The following is an 18,694-nucleotide window of genomic DNA, read 5'->3' on the forward strand; positions in this document are numbered from 1 at the left end:
TCTTCGCGGAAGCAGATCCCCAGGTCTTTTCTCCCTGCTGGTGAGTGGCAGCAGTAACAATGACATCACTGGGTTGTAGTGAGGATGAGGTGAGGTAAGGGGCTCATTCACCTTCCCTGCAGCCCCAGGCTGTCCTGAAGCAGTGTGTACTTAGCACTGCAGGTGTGGGGTGTGTGTGTGTGTTTGCCCAAGCTGGAGGGACTAAGGGGTGGACAGGGAATGTGGGGAAGAGGACACTTGGTAGTTCAGCCCACTTCTCAGCATGAATGCAGACTTCCTCTCTCCTTCCCTGGGTGGATATCTCTGAGGGGAAACTGAGGCCCACAGCCATCCTGATTGCCTGCAGAGGAAGCTGCGGAATAGAAGGGAGAGTGGCCGGCCCCTGGCCAAGGCGCCTGTGTTGGCGGCGCCGGCTGCTCCAGGCCGGCGCTGCGGGTGGTGGAATCCACCGGGGTGAGACACCGAGTGCGGAACGTGCTGGGGATGCTTGGGGCTGCTTATCTCAGCCAGGAATGTGCTGTGGTATTATTAACCAGCAGCCTCCTCGCCTTTGGAATAACCACCAGAGTGGCACGGCAGCCACCTGTCCAGCTCTGCCTGCCCAGACAGCCTGCCGATGCCTGCAATGACCCTCCCGTGGCGGGGGTGCACAAATGTGCCTGTGTATGAGTGTGTGTGTGTGCATATAGATCTCTGTATGTGAGTATGCACTCGTGTACATGAGAGTGAGCGTGTGTGAGTACATGTACATGTGTTGCATGCATGGGATTGTATATGGTATTGTGTGTGTGAGTGTGTATCCGTGTGTGTGTGAACTCGTGTGTGTGCGTGTGTCTGTGCACGCACGGTAGTGTGTGTATGGATCTTTGTGTGTGTCTGTGTGTGAGTACTTGTGTGTAAGTATCTGTGTGGTTACAAATGTGCATGCAGGTGTGACTCTCTGGAGTATGTGTGAAAGGATGTTCGTGTGTGTGTGTGTGTGTGTGTGTGTACATGTTTGTCTGTGCCTGTTGGCAGATGTATGTGTGCATGAGTTTAAGCCAGTGTGCTTGTGTTTACAGCGTGTGGGCATGTGTGCATGGGTATGTGTGAGGGTGTATGATTGTGTGGATGTGCCTGTGTGTCCCCTGCCTGGAGGGAGCAGGAGGAAAGGAAAAGACTGAGGGAAGGTAGTGACTGCCCTAGGGTGTGATGAGACGGGGCCTCTGGAAGGCTGGGTGGGTGGGGACAACAGGCACAGATGTGCAGGGTGGGCAGGAGGGGCTGCTGGGGCTCTTGGCATGGGGAGCTTGGCTAGTCTCCTTGACTAGAGTCTCAAAGGCTGCATGGTCAAGAGCCCTGAGGGCAAACGGCCTGAGTCCAAGTCCTGCCTCCATCATGCACTAGCCTTGTGACCTTGGGCAAGTGCCTTAACCTCTCCAAACCTCATTTTCCTCATCTGGGTGATGATGATGATAACAGTACTAAAGTTGTAGGGAGAAATCAAGTACAGCGCCTAGAACACAGGAAGAGCCCAGTGAAGGGTGACAGATCGTCACTGTTACCACCGTTACCACTGTCATCGTTATTGTCATGCTTATGGCTCCTGTTGGCTTCCTTGCATCTGGTCTTGGCAATCGCTCCTTGGCTGGGATCCCCAGGCAAGATGGGGACCCCCAGCTAACCCCCTTCATGGCTGAACAATGACTTGGGGGCCCAGAGAGGGCATGAGACTGGCCCAGGGTTACCAGGGAGGCAGGGCAGAGCCATCAGAACCCTGCCTCCTGGTTCCTGAGCCCACACTGCACTGCCTTGCTCATATTTTTGGGGTGGCAGTTCCTTGCCAGGCTGGAGCAGTAAGGACAGCCTGGCAGGCTTTGTCATCAGGCTAGCTGCTGCTGAAGGCTCAGGACCTAGTTGTCCACCCTGCATCTTCTTACAGGACTGATTTCCCCCTCCCTACCCTAACTGCTCTTCCATGAGTCTTCTGCTTTTAAAGGCCTCCCATCTGATGGTGAATCTTGACTCTCAGAATGGAAAATAGAAGCTGAGGCTGAGCTGAAGCCCAGGAGAGGGACCCAAGTGGGTAGGTCCCAGCATCCTAGCTCCCTGACCCCAGTCATGGCCAGGAAAGCTGGCCACCTGACGCTGGCACCTGCTTGAGCTGCCCCTGCTCCACCTTCTGCTCCCAACACAGGCCAGACAGGAATGGAATTCCTGGGAAGCACTGGGCCCATTTCAAGTGGGCTCCCACCTGCCTTCCCTCTGCCTGGCCAGCACATCCCACACCCTCTCGCCTGCCCTCCCAGCCTCCCTGGACCTCCCAGGTGCCAGAGTAGCCAGCCCCCTGTGGGGCGGCCAGCTCAGGTGTCGCCAAGAGTGTGGTGGTGTGAGTAGCCACTTCGGCATTGGGGCATGGTGGGATCTGCCAGGACCCCCAGCCAGGGCAGCCTATGATTGCCCTGGAGGCTAGCCAGACAAGACTTGTTTTGCACAACCATCACTGACTACCCGGAAAAAACTGAAAAACTCATCACCAACAAAAACAACCACCAAACTTTAAAAAAAAAAAATCTGCAGTTAATGGCCGATTGGCTGTGCATTATTAAACAGGCAGCTGGAGGTCTGCCAGGGTAGGTTGCTGGAGCCAAGACTCATAGCCTGAACACAGTGTTCCTAGGAAAATAGTCACCCTTGAGGTCCCTGGTGAACAGCACCCAGAGAAAAGGGCTCCAGCTGTCATCCCTACCTTGACCACCCCTCCCACTCCCATCTCTGTTGTGGTTATCTTGCAGAGGGCAGGACCATGCTGTACCTGGAGGCCAAGTGTCCATTATCTGGGCCCTGTGGTCCCAAGCTGCTTGGCTCCTCTTAGCACCCCAGGGGCCTGAGGTGGTTTTTTTGCCTTATGGCAAAGTGAACATACCTGTCCTAGACATTGGGAACTGAGGTTCCTGCTTCCATCCCCAGTTTAGTCAGCCTAGTGTTTCCTCTCCTAGGGCCAGTGTGATGCAGGGGCCCGAGCTTGTTTGAGAGCTGGAGACCTGGCTCTAGGGTTGACTCCACTGAGGTCCTGCCTATGGTGAGGTTGCGAGAGCTACTTCTCTTCTCTGGGTCTCGGTTTCCACATCAGTACAAGGAGCAGATTGGGCTGGCCAACTCTAAATTCTCACCTACGTTTTGTGAGTCCCGATTAGGTGGCCTGGGGCAGAGGCTGGGGAGATTGTTTCTCAGAGTGTAGGGCCCTTCTTGCCCTGTCCCTGGCCCCATTAGTGAGACTAGAGCCATGTCTTAAGCACACCCTGCTGAAGGGTGAGGGTGCTAGCCCCATTTATGTCTTTTGAACAGTCCCTCCCTCCACCTTGAAGCCTATTAGCATAAAGTTCAAATGTCCGAAGGTGACATCCAAGTGGGAGAACAAGCTGGGGAGTCTGGAGTTGAGGTGGCCACCATCTTGGTAAAGCCAAGGATTCACATTCAGATCCACGGATAAAAGCACAACATGGCGTCCAGGTCATGGCCAGGGCAGGCCCACTGCCCTCTGCACTGGGCAGGCCGCTGCTGGCATGGAGGGACCCCTGGGTCTTAAGGAACCCTCTCTGAACCTACTAGAGAGAATGTGGCACAACAGTTAAAAGTACAAACTCTGGGTTCAAATTCCAACACCACTGCTCATTTGCTGTCTGACTTTGGGCCATGATGACTTCACCTTCATGCCTGAGTGCCCTCAACTGTATAAAGTGCTGTGAGTTGGAATCCACTCGACAGCAATGGTTTTTTTTTTTTTTTTTTTTTATCATAACATCTGCTCTTGGGGTTGTGGTGAGGATTCAATGAGCTAATCGTGTACAGGGTTGGTAACAGGGCCTGGCACACGCTAAGTGCGCATTAGCTGTTATGGTCTAAGTGGATCCCCCTCCGGCGTTCTGTTCTTAACCTTTGCATCGCTCAGCACTATTCACGGTACGCGTTTGTGGTTTTGTTTTTTCATTGTCTGTCTGCTCTAGACCAGGTGCTCCTTGAGGGCAGGGTCTAGGGCTGGCTTTGCTCAGTGTTTTATCTGCTGTGCCCTGCATAGGACCTGACCCACTGAGGGCGCTCAAAAAGCATTTGTTGAATGTTGAGTGAACGGGTGAATGAATGAACTAACGAGGGCCAGCTGGAAAAGGACTAGAACCAGAGAAACAAGAACTGAGCCCTTGGAATGTGGAAGGATCTAGAAACTGTGAAAGAGCTGGGAATGTCCAGCCAGTGAAGTGAGTCCTCGGGGAGATTTCGAGTGTCTGTGTTTGTGTGTCTGGTATGATGTGCACGTGTGTATGCGTGTGTGAGATTTTTGAATCCAGCTTTGAAGGCATTTGTTCTCTGAAGCAGAACCAGGGTCCCAGGAAGCTGGGCATGAGCTGCCTCGGGTATGGGGAGTGGACTCTTGAGCCTGGTATGTGCAAAGGCTGGTTGAGCATCTCTCAGGGACAGGGAGAGCCCTGCATTGTACAGGGTGCTGACTAGCAAAAGCCTGAGGTCCCTGCCCACTTAGTGATGCTGCTTCTGTTAGAAAAAGAGTAGCGATCATAGCTGGTGTCTCTTAGCCTCAGTTTCCTCATCTATAAAAAGGGTTTAATAATAGTCAATACTCACAGGGGTCTTGGGAGCATTAAAATGAATTAGTACCTGTGCAGCTCTGAGAACAGTGCCTGGAAACCGAAAAACACCAAACCAGGTGCTGTTTGATTCCGACTCATGGCAATTCCTTGTGTATGTTAGAGTAGAACTGTGCGCGTGGGATTTCCAGAATGGCTGATCTTTCTGAAGTAGATTGCCTCCTTCTGAGGCACGACTGAGTGGATTTGAACCACCAAATTTTCAGTTAGCAGCCAACTGTATTAACCATTTGCATTACCCAGGGACTCCAGGCTACAAAGAAAGCAATCAATAAATCTGAGCTCTTATTAAATAGGAGTTGAAGAGAGATACAGGGGAGAGTGATGAGTTGTGACTCTGGGATAGGGGTGGGTGATGACTTCTTTGAAGGAGGAGGATGTAGGGGGAAGACTAACATTTATGAGGTGCTGCTCTGTGCCAGGCCCTGTACTCAGTGCTCAGAGCAGATAAGTAACTTGCCTGAGGCCACATAGCCAGTATGTGGCATAGCTAGGCTTCAGCTGTGGTCTTGCAACTCCAAAGCCTGAGCCTCTTCCCTTCTCTCCTGGACCTCTGATTAGGGCCAGGCTTCTCTGATTCTCATATCTGGGGTGAGGGGGCGGGGGGAGGGACCTTATTTAGGGTGGAGCAAAGTGATTATTATTATTCATAGGGGTGGAGCCTAAGTCTGCAGGAGGAAAGTCTCCAGTGCCCCCCAACCCTGAAAGGGCTATATATTTAAAAAATATGGGGATAGAGTGAGAGTAGGGTGAGGGGTAAAGTTTCCATCAGCCCATCCCCATGGAGCACAGGGCAGGGAGAAATAAATGGCTGTAAGTAGCAACCAGAGGAGGGATGGGAGGACAGGTGAGGATGTGGAAAGATGAGGGTAGATTGAGGGGGATGGAGGGGGCTGGTGGATGCAGGGAAGAGTGAAGAGGAGGAAAAAGGTCTTACAGGCTATGAGAGAGAGGAGGGAGAGGGAAGAGGTGGCATGAGGAACCAAGGGCTTGGCAGGGTCAGGGAGTAGGGGTGCCTGGCTTGGGCCAGTCCCCATGGGACTATTGGTAAGTGGCAAGGGGGGAATGCTAAGGGCAGGTTGGGAGGCCAGTTGGCGAGCAAGAGGGCCTGCATGTGTGAGCCAGATGTTCACCACCAGCCAGCCTCGTCACCTCCCCAGTCCAGCAGGTGGCACGGCTAAAGGTCAGGTCTTGTGGTACGGCCAACATGCTCTCCACCCTTCACCACCCACAGGCCTGGCTCTGTCAGGATGCTGTCTCATCCTTAGGAGCTGTTAGCTCCTAGCTGTCTCTGCCTCTTGGACACTCAGAGATGAATGGGAAATGGTCGTAGGCTTCAAGGAATTCACAGATGAAGGAAGGGGCAGAGAGAGACAGGTGGCTCAGGGTTTCCCCTGGTGCTGAGGAGCACGTAACCGGGGCCCCTAAGCCAGCCTAGGGCCCAGGAGGGAGAAGACTGACTGGAGGAGGTGGCACTGGAGCTGTGTAGAAGACTCTCTTAGATTAGGAGGAACTTTGACAGTTCCCTGGTGCCTTTTATGTAACAGGCCTGGCGGATGGACACTTGGCCGCAGCTCTAACAGCCCCAAGGCCAGAGAACTTGCTTCATCATGAGGTGGCTCTTTGCATCACTGCACAACTTGGATTGTAAGGATGACCTAGAATTTATGTCTTCCCTCCATACGTATCTCAGCCCCACTCAATGGTCCTGGGTCTGTCCCCTACTCTCTTTTTCCCAGGACAGTTCTTCAAGTATTTGATGATGCCTGTTACGTTCTTTCTTCATCATCTGAAATAAAAAAAATTGGCCCAATTTCGTTTTTTCCTTGTGCCTTCATTCAACAAATATTTGTTGAGTGTCTGTCACTGTCCTCCTCTAGGTGTTCTTTGGTTTATAGGGTCTAGAGCAGAACCCGACCTTTCTGATGATGTCTGGACAGCATAGATTGGAACTATCACCTCTTTTGGTCTAGACTCTATCTCTTTTAATGCAACCCAAAAGTGCCTGTGCCTTTTAGGGACTGCCATATCCTACTGTCATCTGAATTGAATTACCATTTTCATTATATCCTAGACCTTGTTTTGCATGAACTTCATTAATTCATGCTTTTGATAACATTTGAACCCTGGTTTAGGACTTTACATGACCCTAAGATAAATGTTCCCTCGCTAATTCTGGCCCATTTAAAAAGTCAGTTTTGCATTTCAGTTCAGTTCAGCGTCTTAGCTCTTCCTTCTGTTTTTTTTTTTTTTTTCCATGTACTTGGTAAGCCTTCCTTCTAAGTCTTCACCTGTTACTGATAAATATGTTGAACAAGCCAGGGCAGAGGACAGAGCCCTTTGGCAAGTCAGGGAGTTGACATTGATCTATTAATCAACACCCCTTTGTTAGCTAGCTGGGAATCCATTCAGCTTTCTATCTTGTCTCCAAGCATTTCATCACAGATCATGCTAACACCTTTCTGAAATCCAGAGAATCTAGGTTGGGGGGATTCCCCTGTTGTACAGCCTAGGAGTCTTAGCATAATGGGGTTAGAATCGTGGTGCGGCAAATGGTGGGAGTGAGGGGTTGTGAGATCCTGGAAAGGACCTGAGCTGACGCTGGGTAAACATCTTGGGGATGTGAGCTGGAGGTGGCTAAATCCTAAGGTTCCTTCCAGCTTTAAAGCCATACCCCTCAGGGGAGATGAGGGATTTATGTGCAGTGAGTGGCTCAGCAGTGAATTTCCACCAGGAATCTCCAATGGACCTTAGAGGCCACCAGATGGGAAATTGAAGCAAGAGGGGCCAAGACGTGCCTGGGGTCACAGGGCATTGGTGGCTGGGTAAGGATGGAGCTCCAGGCCTGACTCCCAGTCAGTGGCTCTTTCTTGGTCCTAGATCAAAGTACCTCTTTATTCTGGAAACTGAGGCAGGGTCAGAGGAGGGAGGGGCTGCCAGTGTGTGTCTTGGGGACAAGCTGTTGGCAGGCTATTTCCCCATACTTCCCTGCTCTTTAGCCCTCTGCCCTCAGACTGTGCACAGATCTGAGAGTAGGAAGCTGGAATGTGTGAAGGCCCACACTTCTCCCTCCCTGGGGAAGCATATGGCCAGGGACTTGATGCTGGTCCCATTTCTGCTCCTTGAAAGATGCCAGAAATGCATGCAAATGAGATGCAAATAGGTAATACAGTGGTGAGGAGGGGTGTTCTGCTCCTGCCGCCCTTGGGCTGAGCGTTAAGAATGACGAATAGAAGAGAAATCACCAGTGGTCTGGGCTGTGGAGCCAGCATCAGCAAGGAAAGGAGAGAGGCTCCGTGGGGCAGTAGGGTGGGGTGTGGTCAGCTCTGGAGGGAGTCCTAGTGAGGGGACACCAGGGGGTGGCTCTGAGATGAAAATATCCTGGGGTATAAGCCCAACTCATCACTGTCAGCAAGGGGTGTGGTCAGACGGGTGGATACAACCCAGGTGTGCAGACACTGACCCAGTGCCTAAGGTGACCCCCAGGGCCTGGTCCCCAGCCAGGTGTGTGTTGGGTGCTGCAGGATTCTGAGGCCCAGAACAGCCCCTCCTGCCAGGGCCTCATGGGAGGGAAGCAGAGCTGTGCCCAAGGGACCCTCCCCTTGGCACCTGGGCTGTGACCCTGACCTCTCTGGGGTGGAGAGGGAGGAAGATGGTGGGGGGCAGGGCACTAAAGGAGGCAGCTGTATGACTCCCTGGAGGCCAGCCATCTCTTCCACACAGGCTCTGCCATGGGAAGTCTTGGGCAACTGACTCTTCCCTGCTGGTATTCGTGGTTGACTTTTAGCCTAGCTCTGAGGAGCTTCCCCTTAGTGTTGTAGAACCCGAGAGTCTGGCCCATGAGAGTGGGGTCTTGGTGATGAGATGGGATTTCTAGCTGTGTTATATGGTAACAAAAAGTGCTAGGCTTGAGTTTGAAGACCTGGACTCTGTGTCTTTCATCAGCTGCTCTGTGATTTTGGGTAAATCACATAACTACTCTGAGCCCATCTCTGAGACTCAGATCCATTTCCCAGGTTTTAATTGGGGGAGGGGGTGGTCTATACCGGAAAGGAGTTGCTGGGGGATGCAAATGGTTAAGCACTTGACTACTAATTAGAAGGTTGGAGGTTTGAACCCACCCAGAGATGCCTCAGAAGATGGGCCTGGCAATCTGCTTCTGAAAGGTCACAACCATGAAAACCCTATGAAGCACAGTTCTACTCTGCAACACATGGGGTTGCCATGAGTTTTTTTTTTTGTATGCAGGAAAACACATGGGAAATGGCAAAGGGTGGGTTCTTAAATATTGATTAAAATGAAATGAAGGAACAAATGAGGGGCAGCTCTAGGTTAAACCCTACTTCAGCCTCCCTTGTCCTCAGGTCTGAGGGGGACATGGCACCATCTGCACAGGCCGTTAGGGGACCTGCGTGGGGCTAGCAGGCCAGGGAAGATCGGATTCGATATTCTTGGGCTTTGGCCCGTCTTTCTCTTAACTTCGTCCTAGCCCTTTCTTCTCCTCTGCTCTGTGTCCCTTTGTCCTCCTTTCTTTTGTGTCCCTCCTCTTCCAGTGGAAGTGCCTAACTCAGCACCTGGCCCTGACACACGCAATTCATGCTTCCCTGCTCCTCTCAATGACCACTCTGTGCTCCAGGGCGCTGTCCCACCACCCCCAGCACCGTCTCTTTCCTCCTTCTGTGTCTCTGTGTCTGACCTCCTCTTTGTCCCAGTCCCTCTCCTCCTGGCTTTCCTGCCATCTGTTTCTCCAGCTTCTTGTCTTCACTTAACAAGCATCCATTGAGTACTTCCGAGATGCCAGGCACTGCCCTTCTCCTTTCTTGGTTCTCTGTGTCTCCTTACCTTCTCGCTGGCATCGTCTCTCCCTCCCCCACCCCTTCGGCCTCCTGCCCTCCCTTCCCCCAGCTCCAAAGGGCTCCACTGCTGGTACTATTCAGTTTGATGAGAAACCCTCAGGCCTACCCCTGAATGGACCAACCACAACTGGAACCAGATGTGCAATCTCACACTTTAGGATGGGAAGGAGGGAGGAGGGAAAGGGGCTTGGGCTGGCTTTATGGCTGTGGGGAGAGGCTTGGCAATGGGAGATGGGAAACCATGGCAATCTTGAGTCCTCATTGGCTAGGAGGAGGAGGGGAGGCAGATTTGGAGGAGTGGGGAGGGGAGGGCTACTCTCACTCTGTGTGTGTGTGTGTGTGTTTGAGTGATGATGAGACTGAGGCTGGAAAAGCTGTGGCAGGGGGGCAGACCATCCCCTGTGGAACAGCTCTTGGAAATAAAGAGGAAGGCTGCTCTTTTCTTGGAAATTTTCTAGCTCCTCGACTTCTTCTCTGTGGTTTCTAGAGTCTTGCTGAGTTTGAGGTTCCACTTCCAGGTGCTGGATCTGCAGGCTGGGAAAAAAGAGTGTTGCTGGGGTGGTGGGCAGAAAGTACACCCTCGGAAGGCTCCTTGAGGGCAGCTGGAGGAAGGGGTCTCTGAGCGCCCCTGGATCTGCTGCAGACCTGGAGGGATGGGCTGCCTCCATCAGTCTAATCTGTAGTCCCCACGTTCTAGCAAAGTTGGTTGTCTGTCTGTGATTCCATAGCTTTGGATATAAAAGTCTGTGTATAATTATCATGGTAGAGCCTTGTGCAGAGTTAAGCAAAAATGCCATTTTATTCAGTTATTAACCAATCACCCATCCACCCTTCTCTCTATTACTCATTTATTCATTGCACATATATTGAAAATCTACTGTGTTGACCTTATGCTGGACAAAGTAGGAAAAGGGGAAGAAGAGGATGAATAAGTCTTTGCTCAGGTAATGGGAGAGACAGAGTGCACCCAACCAGCTGTATTTCAAGGCATTATTATATAAGCAAAGGTCATGGGTGTTCAGAGGAGGGGACAGGGCCTACCAAATGGTGCAGTCCGAGAGGGGTTCATGGAGGAGGTGGGTTTTGAATTGAGCCCTGAATGCCAGTAAGAAGAAAAGGGAACAGTGTGATGAGCAAAGGTATGGAAGTAAAGTTGATGGCAGAGCCTGGGAATGAGGAGGGATGGAGGGAGAGAGGGCTTGAGAGGAAGCAACTAGATTACAGAATGCCTCCCATGCCCTGCTACGGAGCTGGACTGGGTATGGCCTGCAGTGGGAGCCAAGGCTACTTGCCAATCATGATGATAGTGTGCGTGGGTTGGACAGGGGAGGTGGGGAGGGTGGTGCTTTCCGCTCTTTTGGTGACCTGAGAGTAGGAAAGGGGGATTTAAATTTTATAACATTCCCCCATGCCCCCTACCTTTGGAGCAGACACAGAATCCTCTAACTTCCTTGCCTGACTATAGCTGACCCAAGTCCCCAAGGGGCCCTTAGTCTGCAGAGGGGCTGGGGGCTAGGCAGGATAAGGTGATTAAGAGTCACCTTTGCCCCAGAGTTGGGGTCAATGATGGGGAGGCTTGGGAAGTGGGCTAGGGAGGACCAGCTGGTTTCTCCATATAATCAATCCATCGTTTAGTAGTCATGTTCGGTCTTTCCCATCTCTGGGCACTATTCCTACTCTCTCTCATTAAGGCTGCTGTCAAGGTTTTGAGATGCTGAAATTTGGGATTATGGATCCCAGACTTCCTTACCACCTGGGAGGGGTGAGGTCATCTTGCCCTGGAGGCAGGGGGTAGGTGGAATGATGCCTCCATCTCTGCCCTCCCCCACATTAAGGTCCTGATGTGGTGCCCCCCTGCCAAGGGTTTCATGGTCACTGATGGGGAGCAGCCGTCCATAGTGGTGACCATCTCCCTGTGGCTCTGACCCTAAATGCCCCTAAACCTTTTCCTTAGGGCATTTATCCTTCTTCTGGGCTTCCCCTGTCACTTTATTCGTTGGAAAACTGAGGCCTGGGGAAGGGTTTGGCTGAATTAATAAAATTAGTGAATGTTAAAACTGGAAGGAACCCTAAAGACCATTGGGCCCAAACTCATCTTACAGCAGGGGAAACTGAGGCTCAGAGATGGGAGGTCACTGGTCCAGAATCGTACACACAAGGTAGCTCAAATGGTGACTAGAAGGGCCTTTCAGCTTCTGGAATGATGGGTGGTTAGGAGCTTGGCTCTGGAACCAGCTTGCCTGGGGCCGAGTTCCAGCTCTACAAGTAGCCCACCTGAGATGGCTTTCTTCAGCTACAACAGCAAGGAAGATAGAAGATTAAGTGAGAGAGAATCTGCACCAAGTTCCTGGCATTCCATAGGTGCACAGCAAACGTGACTTTGCCCCTTCTCAAAATAATCCGACTGCGTCTTCACGTTAATCGTTTATGTGGTACTCCAAACTCTTTAAATTACTTCCTCCTGCTCCGTATTCTCATTATGGCAATTTCAAACATAGAAGAGTTGAAAGAATTATACAGTAAACACCCTAGGTTCTACAACGATCACTTTGTTCTGTTGGCATTATCACACATCCATCCATCTCTCCATCCATCAATCCATCTTATTTTTTGATGCGTTTCAAAGAGAGTCAAAGGATGCATTTCATTAACTAGAGTTCAGTTCAAATCTCTTTTGAATTTACAACCACAAACGTCCTAACCCATCTGAGAGACAAAAGCAAGGGTTGTTATCCTGCATTGGACAGACGGAAGAGCAAAACAAACAAACAAAAAACCCTGAGGTTCAGAGGCAAGATTTCTGGCCTCCAGTCATAGACTGAGTAGGGATGAGCTGAAAGCACAGGTACTCTGCAAAAGTGGGACGTTGGTATTATTATTGTCTCATAAAGCTTCCTTCCACGCCCAGCAGCCTTCTGGCTGTTTCTCTGCAGCTGTTTCTTCCATGGGGTCATCTTTTCCATGGGGTCCTGAGCCTCTTGGCATCCTGACACCTTTGTGTCCTCCTTTGCCCACCCCGTCCTCCAAGCCTCTGACCCCTCCCTACCGGTCCTCAGGGATGCTGCTGTGCCAGGGGCTGTGGGAGGGGGGCAAACTTCCTGCACACCCTTGTGCCAGGTGTCTATGGCTAGCTGCAGACCTGGCCGCCTGGTGGGACGAGGCGTGAATGTGGCTGGCCGAGCTCTGAGGGGTTAAAGGAGGCGGCAGCGGGGCGCAGGGGGCCGGCTGCTGGCTGGCTCGGGAAGGAGGCGGTGCGCCGCTGGCCTGCCCGCCTGCCGCCGGGGGAGGGAGATGCGGGAGGGCGAGCAGCGCCCTCAGCTCAGTTGCTCCCAGCTGTGGCCCTGGGACCAACTCTGCTCCCCGCACCCTGCTCCCTACCTGGACACAAGACTCACTCACCGCCTTCCTCTTGGCAACCAGCTTCTTGCCTGGCACAACTGCTGCCCCGCCACTGTCTACCTCCCTTGTGCCGTGAGCCCTTGGCCCAGACACCCACACTACCCGGTGGCTCCTCTGCCGGAAAGGTGAGTGGTTGTGTGTGTGTGTGTGTATGCATGCAGGGGGCTAGAGCCTTTCGGCTCCTGGGCTATCTACTGATGCTGTCAGGACCCCTGATCAGGCGTGAATTAGGGGAAATTGTGGTCAGCCCGGCCTGGTCACATGTCTCTGGGCTAGGCAGGCCCCTCAGTGGCCAACCTGTCAGTCCTCTGCCTTTCCATGTGTCTGTGGCTGTCAGGGACATCTGGGTGTGGTTGTCCCTGCTCTGAGAGAGAGAGCAGTCCAAATGAGTTTTGGTTGCTGAGGAAGTTGCTGGTGTCAGTGGCTGCTTGGGTCTGAGGCCAGCAGGGGGAGTAGGGAGTGACCCACTGACCAAGGAAGGGGAGGGATGGTGCGTATGTAATGGCCAGGGCTTGCTTCTGCTCCCTGCCTGCCCAGCATGGACTGGGCTATGCAGGGGAGAGGACCAGGAGAGAGGCGTTTGTGTTTTCTCGTAGTTTCTTTCTCTGCCACCCTCTGGAGCTGCTATCCAGGGCATCTCTGTCCTCCTTGGGGATCTCGCCACTTGCTCCCCTCCCCTGTCTCTCTCAGAGGGATGGAGGGATGCCAAGGCTACAAGGGAGGGATTGGCAGGCTGGGAAGGGTAGACTTGAAAGCACTTCCCCACTCTGTCCCCCAGCTTGGGTCCATGCTCCTTGCCCTTGGGCACAGGCTGGCATGAGTGCCCCTAGCCGCCCTCCCCCAGCCCCCTGTTCCTACTCCTTCCTCACCCCTCTGGGCAGAAATGGCTAATCCAGGTGGTTAATGAACAGACACAGGCAGCTGCCTTCCACCCGCCTCCTTCCTTTCCCCCCGACCCTCATCTCCTCCACTGACCCTCCGCTGCCCCAGGCCCACCCCTTCCCAAGGTGGAGAGTCCATGTAGCGCTAGCCTCAGTGTCTGTGCCTCCCCCTACCACGTTCGGGCCCAGGCCAGGACTGACTGCCTAGATGTTTTTAGGCCGGCCACTGTCCTCCGAGGAAACCGGGAGGGGGCTGGTCTAGGGAGTGACCAGAGAAGTCTGCTGTGCTTCCCAGCTGGGCTCTTTACACGGGGGTGAGATAGTGGGGGGAGGGGACAGGGTGGGTGCTGGGTGGGGGAGGAGCTGATTTGGGGAGGGCAGGACAGGCAGTTATTGGGGTGGGATTAGGGGGGAAACTGGCTACTAGGGTTGCAGAGTCTTTGGCTCCAGGGGCTTCTCTCACCATTCCAGCTGCCCTTTCTATGTGGCTGTGCAGAGCCAGGCGGGTCAGGAGGGGGGATCACTCTCTTTCCTGAGTCTCTGCTGGGCCCCTTCCTGAAGCTGCCTGGGTGGGGTGGGGACCATTGTGGTTCAGACTTGGCCTTAAGTCACTCCTGTCCCAGCCAGCTGGCTGCTGCTCCTGTCTCCCCCGCCCCAGCTCTCTCCTGGGACCTCAAAGCTTGCTACAGATGAGCTACCCTCTGGCCTGACATCTCTGGCCCAGGGCATGTGGGAAGGAGAGAGGATCTGGGATCAGGAGTTGGGTGAGAGGGCCCTAAATGGGATCAGTGTTGGGCGTCCCAGTTTGGGATTGGCCTTGACTTTGCTGCCCATGGAAGACAGAGCTGTAGAGGAGCAGACTGGGGCTGGGGAGAGTCTCCACCAGTCTAAGGCACTGCCAGAGCTGGGGAACCAGGACTTTGGATCAAGAGCCAAAGATTCATGGGAGATGGATGAGGTAACCTGGGAACCTCTGCTTCCAACCCTTTGGCCTTGACCACTTCTTGCTCCCCTCCTCCTCATGCCGTAGTTCTTCACCCTTGCTTTTCCCTCAAAGCCACAGTTCCAAATATCCCCTGGGGCAGAGGTGTCCAGGAGTTACAAATACAGAGGAGCTGGTGGCCAGGTGGGGTGGTGCTGAGGGCGGGGTGCAGATGAGCTCAGGGAAGAGGTCACTTATTTGTCACTCTAATGGACTGTAGCTGAAACCTTGGAGTTCAGAGACACTCAGTGTCCTGTTCCCATGGAGGTAGGAGCAGGAAGCAAGGGCAGGATGGTTTTTTTGGTCAGGTTGAAGGGTGGGGACTCTGGTGGTGGATGCTCTGCCTGGATTAAAGAGAGGTGTTATAGCAAGTTGGGCTGGTTAGCAGGAGAATGGGCTTGTAAAGTACTGAGTTGCTCGCCCGGGGAGGAGTTCAGACCAGCTGGACAAGAGCTTGGAAGGATTCCTGAAGTGGGATGTGGTTAGAAGAGATGAACTTTAAGGTCTCTTGGGATGCTGAGGTCCTGGGATTCTTGGAGTCGGGGAATTCTCTGACACCGGAATAGGGGAGCGGGAAGGCAGTGGCCTCTGGCCTGGAGTGGGGCACGGTTGGAGGAGCTTACAGGGTTCTCTCCCCTTCCCGGTTTTTGGGGAACAGAGAGCCTCCTTGACCATCTGGTGCCTGCAGAGCCTCTGCTGTCCACCCCTGCTCCTCCCCTCTCACCCATTGCTTAACCTGCCCACGAGGTCTACCCCCAGCTGCTTCCTGCAAAGGTTCTGAGTTTCTTCCAATTCCTCTTGCTCTGTGCCCTTACCCTGCTGGTTAACCCTTCTAGGGCTGGAGCAGGCCTGTGGGCTGCATGACGTGGAGTGGAATGAAGGGGATAGCCCCTCACTGTTACAGCCAATGCCCTCTCATGTGAAACTAACAGGCCAGTGTGCTGGGCAGGTGGGTGTCTGCTAGGAGCCCCCGGCCAGTTTGGCCTCCCAAGTGGAGACCCCCAGCCTACCTGGGAGAGTAGGCCGAGGAGCAGTGCCAAGATCTAAGGCACAGAAAAAACCCAGTGTTAGGGTGGGGGGCTCATTTGAGCCTCAGTTTCCAAATTCGTAAAATAATACAGCGTTGTCAGGGCATGTGACGTGGTTGCTGTAACTAGCAGTGGGGCTTATAAGCCAAGGGTGCTGTTCTCCAGGGCCTCTCAGGAGATGGGTAGGGAGGAGCAGGTCACTACCTCTCCAAACCTGTTTTCCTGGTGGGCAGTGAGAGGGCAGTGCGGGATGGGGTTGAAGAGTCTTAAAAACCAAACCAAACCCTGGATGGCTTGGGCTCCCCTTGCTGCGAGTGTCCAGGTGGGCTGGGGACCATCCTGGGCTCCATCCTTCCTATCCCAGCCTGTCTACCCCCAACAAAACCCCCCTCCATGGATCCCTTTGATTCGCTTTCTCCTTAAAGGGGAGGGTGAAGGAGTAGAGGTCACCCCAGGACATGCCAATCAGGGCAGCCCCTAGTTCAAAAAAAACAAAAGAAAACTCGTGCTGTCGATTCCAACTCATGACACCGCCATGTGTTACAGAGTAGAACTTCTCCATAGGATTTTCTTGGCTTACTCTGTATACGTGAGGTCCCCATGAGTGAGAATCGACCCAATGGCAGCTAACAACAACAATGATCTTTACAAAAGCAAATTACCAGGCCTTTCTTCTCTGGTGTCACTGGGTGGGGTTTGAACTGCCAACCTTTAGGCTATTAGTCAGTTGAAAACCATTTGTACCACCCAAGGTCAAAAGGGATTTGGTTGTCATTTGAGGGGCAGTCCTTTCCAGTGTCTAACTTCAGTACCTTGTCTGGAGCCAGGGCTTAGACGAGGCTGCTTAATTAGGACACTCTGCCCTCTGGTCCAGAAGATACTCAAGGAGGGAAGGAGGAGTTTGTGGGGAAGGGGAGTGAGACACTGAGTGAACCTGCTGACCTGCAGAAGCCAGTCAGAGTCAGCATGGCCAGCAAGGCTCTCAGCTGCAGGCTCTTCTAGCTTCTTGGCTTATTTCTGGGACCCTGAGTCTCTTTGAAGGAATGCTTGTGGTGCAGTGGTTAAAGTGCTGGACTGCTAACAGAAAGGTCAGTGGTTCGAAACCACCAGCAGCTCCATGGGAGAAAGATGTGGCAGTCAGCTTCTCTAAAGATTTACAGTCTTGGAAACTGTGGGGTCACTATGCCTTGGAACCTACTCGACAGCAGTGGTTTTGGTTTTGGGTTTTGGAGTCTCTTTGACTCCAAAATTATGGATTGAATTGTGTCCTCCCAAAATATGTGTTGTAAATCCTAACTTCTATGCCTGTAGTTATAATTCCATTTGGAAACGGCTTGTTTTTGTTATGTTAATGAGACAGGATTAGCATAGGGTGTGTCTTGAGTCAATCTCTTTTGAGATATAAAAGAGATCAAACAAGCAAGGGGTAGGAAGCAGAGATGGAGAAGATCCATGCCAGCCCACATGAAGATCCCCCAGGAGCAGGAGCTCAAAGAGACAAGGACCTTCTTCCAGAGCCTACAGAGAGAGAAGGTCTTCCCCTAGAGCCGGCACCCTGAATTCAGACATCTAGCCTCCTAAACTGTGATAAAATAAATTTGTTTGTTAAAGCCACCCATTTGTGGTAGCTTTAACACTAGATAACTAAGACACCCCAGAAAGGGAAACTAAGACCCACCTGAGAGGTGTGGATGGGGGTGCAGAGGAAACAGATGTGGAAGCCCACTCAGCTAGTGGACTCTGAAAATACCACATCAGAAATGAATATGGCTATGGAGTAGAGGATGAGTGGTTTTCAGAGACTAGGAAGGGACTGGCTTTTTTGTTCCCTGCGGCATCCCCTGCCCCCCAGTGCTGCACCCCTAGCCCATTGCCTCTGGCTCCCTGGTTCCCTGGCTGGCTGGTTCTTAGCTTTCCCTAGAGCTGTTAGGCGTGCAGAGGTGTGGGCAGAAGCGAGCTGGAACGAGAGTGGGGGTGGCAGGGCTGCCAGCCTCACAGATCATGCCCCACCTCCCTGGGCGCCCCCCTCCATTATGCATGGTCACACCCGTCCTTCCTCTCTCTCTTTCCTTCTCTCAAACCGCCTGAAGCACTTTCCCATCCCCAGAGGCGGAGGCTGCAGGAGGCCAGAGACTCCCAAGGCGGCTGGGTCCCCCAGCCTGCTTCTAGCCAGGTTGGTGACCTTGGACATCTTCCTCAACTTGTCCCCACCTTGGCTTCCCTTGGGGGAGGGTGGCTGGTCTCCATGGAGTTGGAGCTTGTGTGGGTGGGGGTGGTAAGTGGGCCTGAGCTAGTCCCTGGCACTGCCTCCTCCAGGGCTAGACTGGCTCTATAATCCCTGCCTTTTTAGGCTGGAAGCCTTAGCACAGTCAGGCCTGGTGGGGGAGGCAGGAGGGACTGGAACTCAAGGGCGGGTTTCCGGGGGAGGTGATAAGGGAGGATGAGCCACAGAAGTGCCTGAGTGGCATTCTTGCCCTTCTGCCACGATGGGGGTTCCAGTTCTAGGTGCAGCCCCGCCAGAAACCTTCCCAGGCCTTCTCCAGCAGAGACTGTGGGGTCCCTCAGCTTTCCCTGATTCTTGCAAGCTTCCTGGGTGCTCCCCTGCGTTCTAGCTGGAGTACAAACTCCTTGAGGGCAGGCCTGTGCCTTCTGCCTCCCAGCTGCTCCTTGTTGGGCCTGGCAGAGTACTGTCAACATGAGTGGACTAATGAAGGGCGGGGATGGGAGAGCTTTAGATGGGGCCTGTTGAGGACTTGAGAGACCAGGAAACAAGATTCTGGGGCTGTGTTCCCTGAGAGGCCTACAGTAAGGCAGGGAGCATGGCTCTGGACCCAGACTGCCAGGCTCAGCCCATGACCTCCTCACGTACTAGCTGTGTGGCACCTCAATTTCCTCGTCTGTAAAGTGG

General features: G+C 53.1%; 1 protein-coding gene across 3 annotated transcripts in view; it reads left to right on the plus strand.

Moving 5' to 3' along the window:
• The window catches only part of TNS1 (tensin 1), a 219,446-nt gene that overhangs the window by 51,562 nt on the left and 149,190 nt on the right, over positions 1 to 18,694 (plus strand). The window contains exon 1 of one of the 3 annotated variants that reach the window (XM_064286696.1): positions 12,856 to 13,020. The exons of the other annotated variants lie outside the window; for them this stretch is intronic. The gene's annotated coding sequence lies outside the window, so the exon portion shown is untranslated. Of the gene's footprint in view, positions 1 to 12,855; positions 13,021 to 18,694 lie in introns of those variants that run through there. 3 annotated transcript variants of the gene reach the window in all.

Source organism: Loxodonta africana, chromosome 6 (assembly GCF_030014295.1).
Source record: "Loxodonta africana isolate mLoxAfr1 chromosome 6, mLoxAfr1.hap2, whole genome shotgun sequence".
NCBI classification, from domain to species: domain Eukaryota; kingdom Metazoa; phylum Chordata; class Mammalia; order Proboscidea; family Elephantidae; genus Loxodonta; species Loxodonta africana.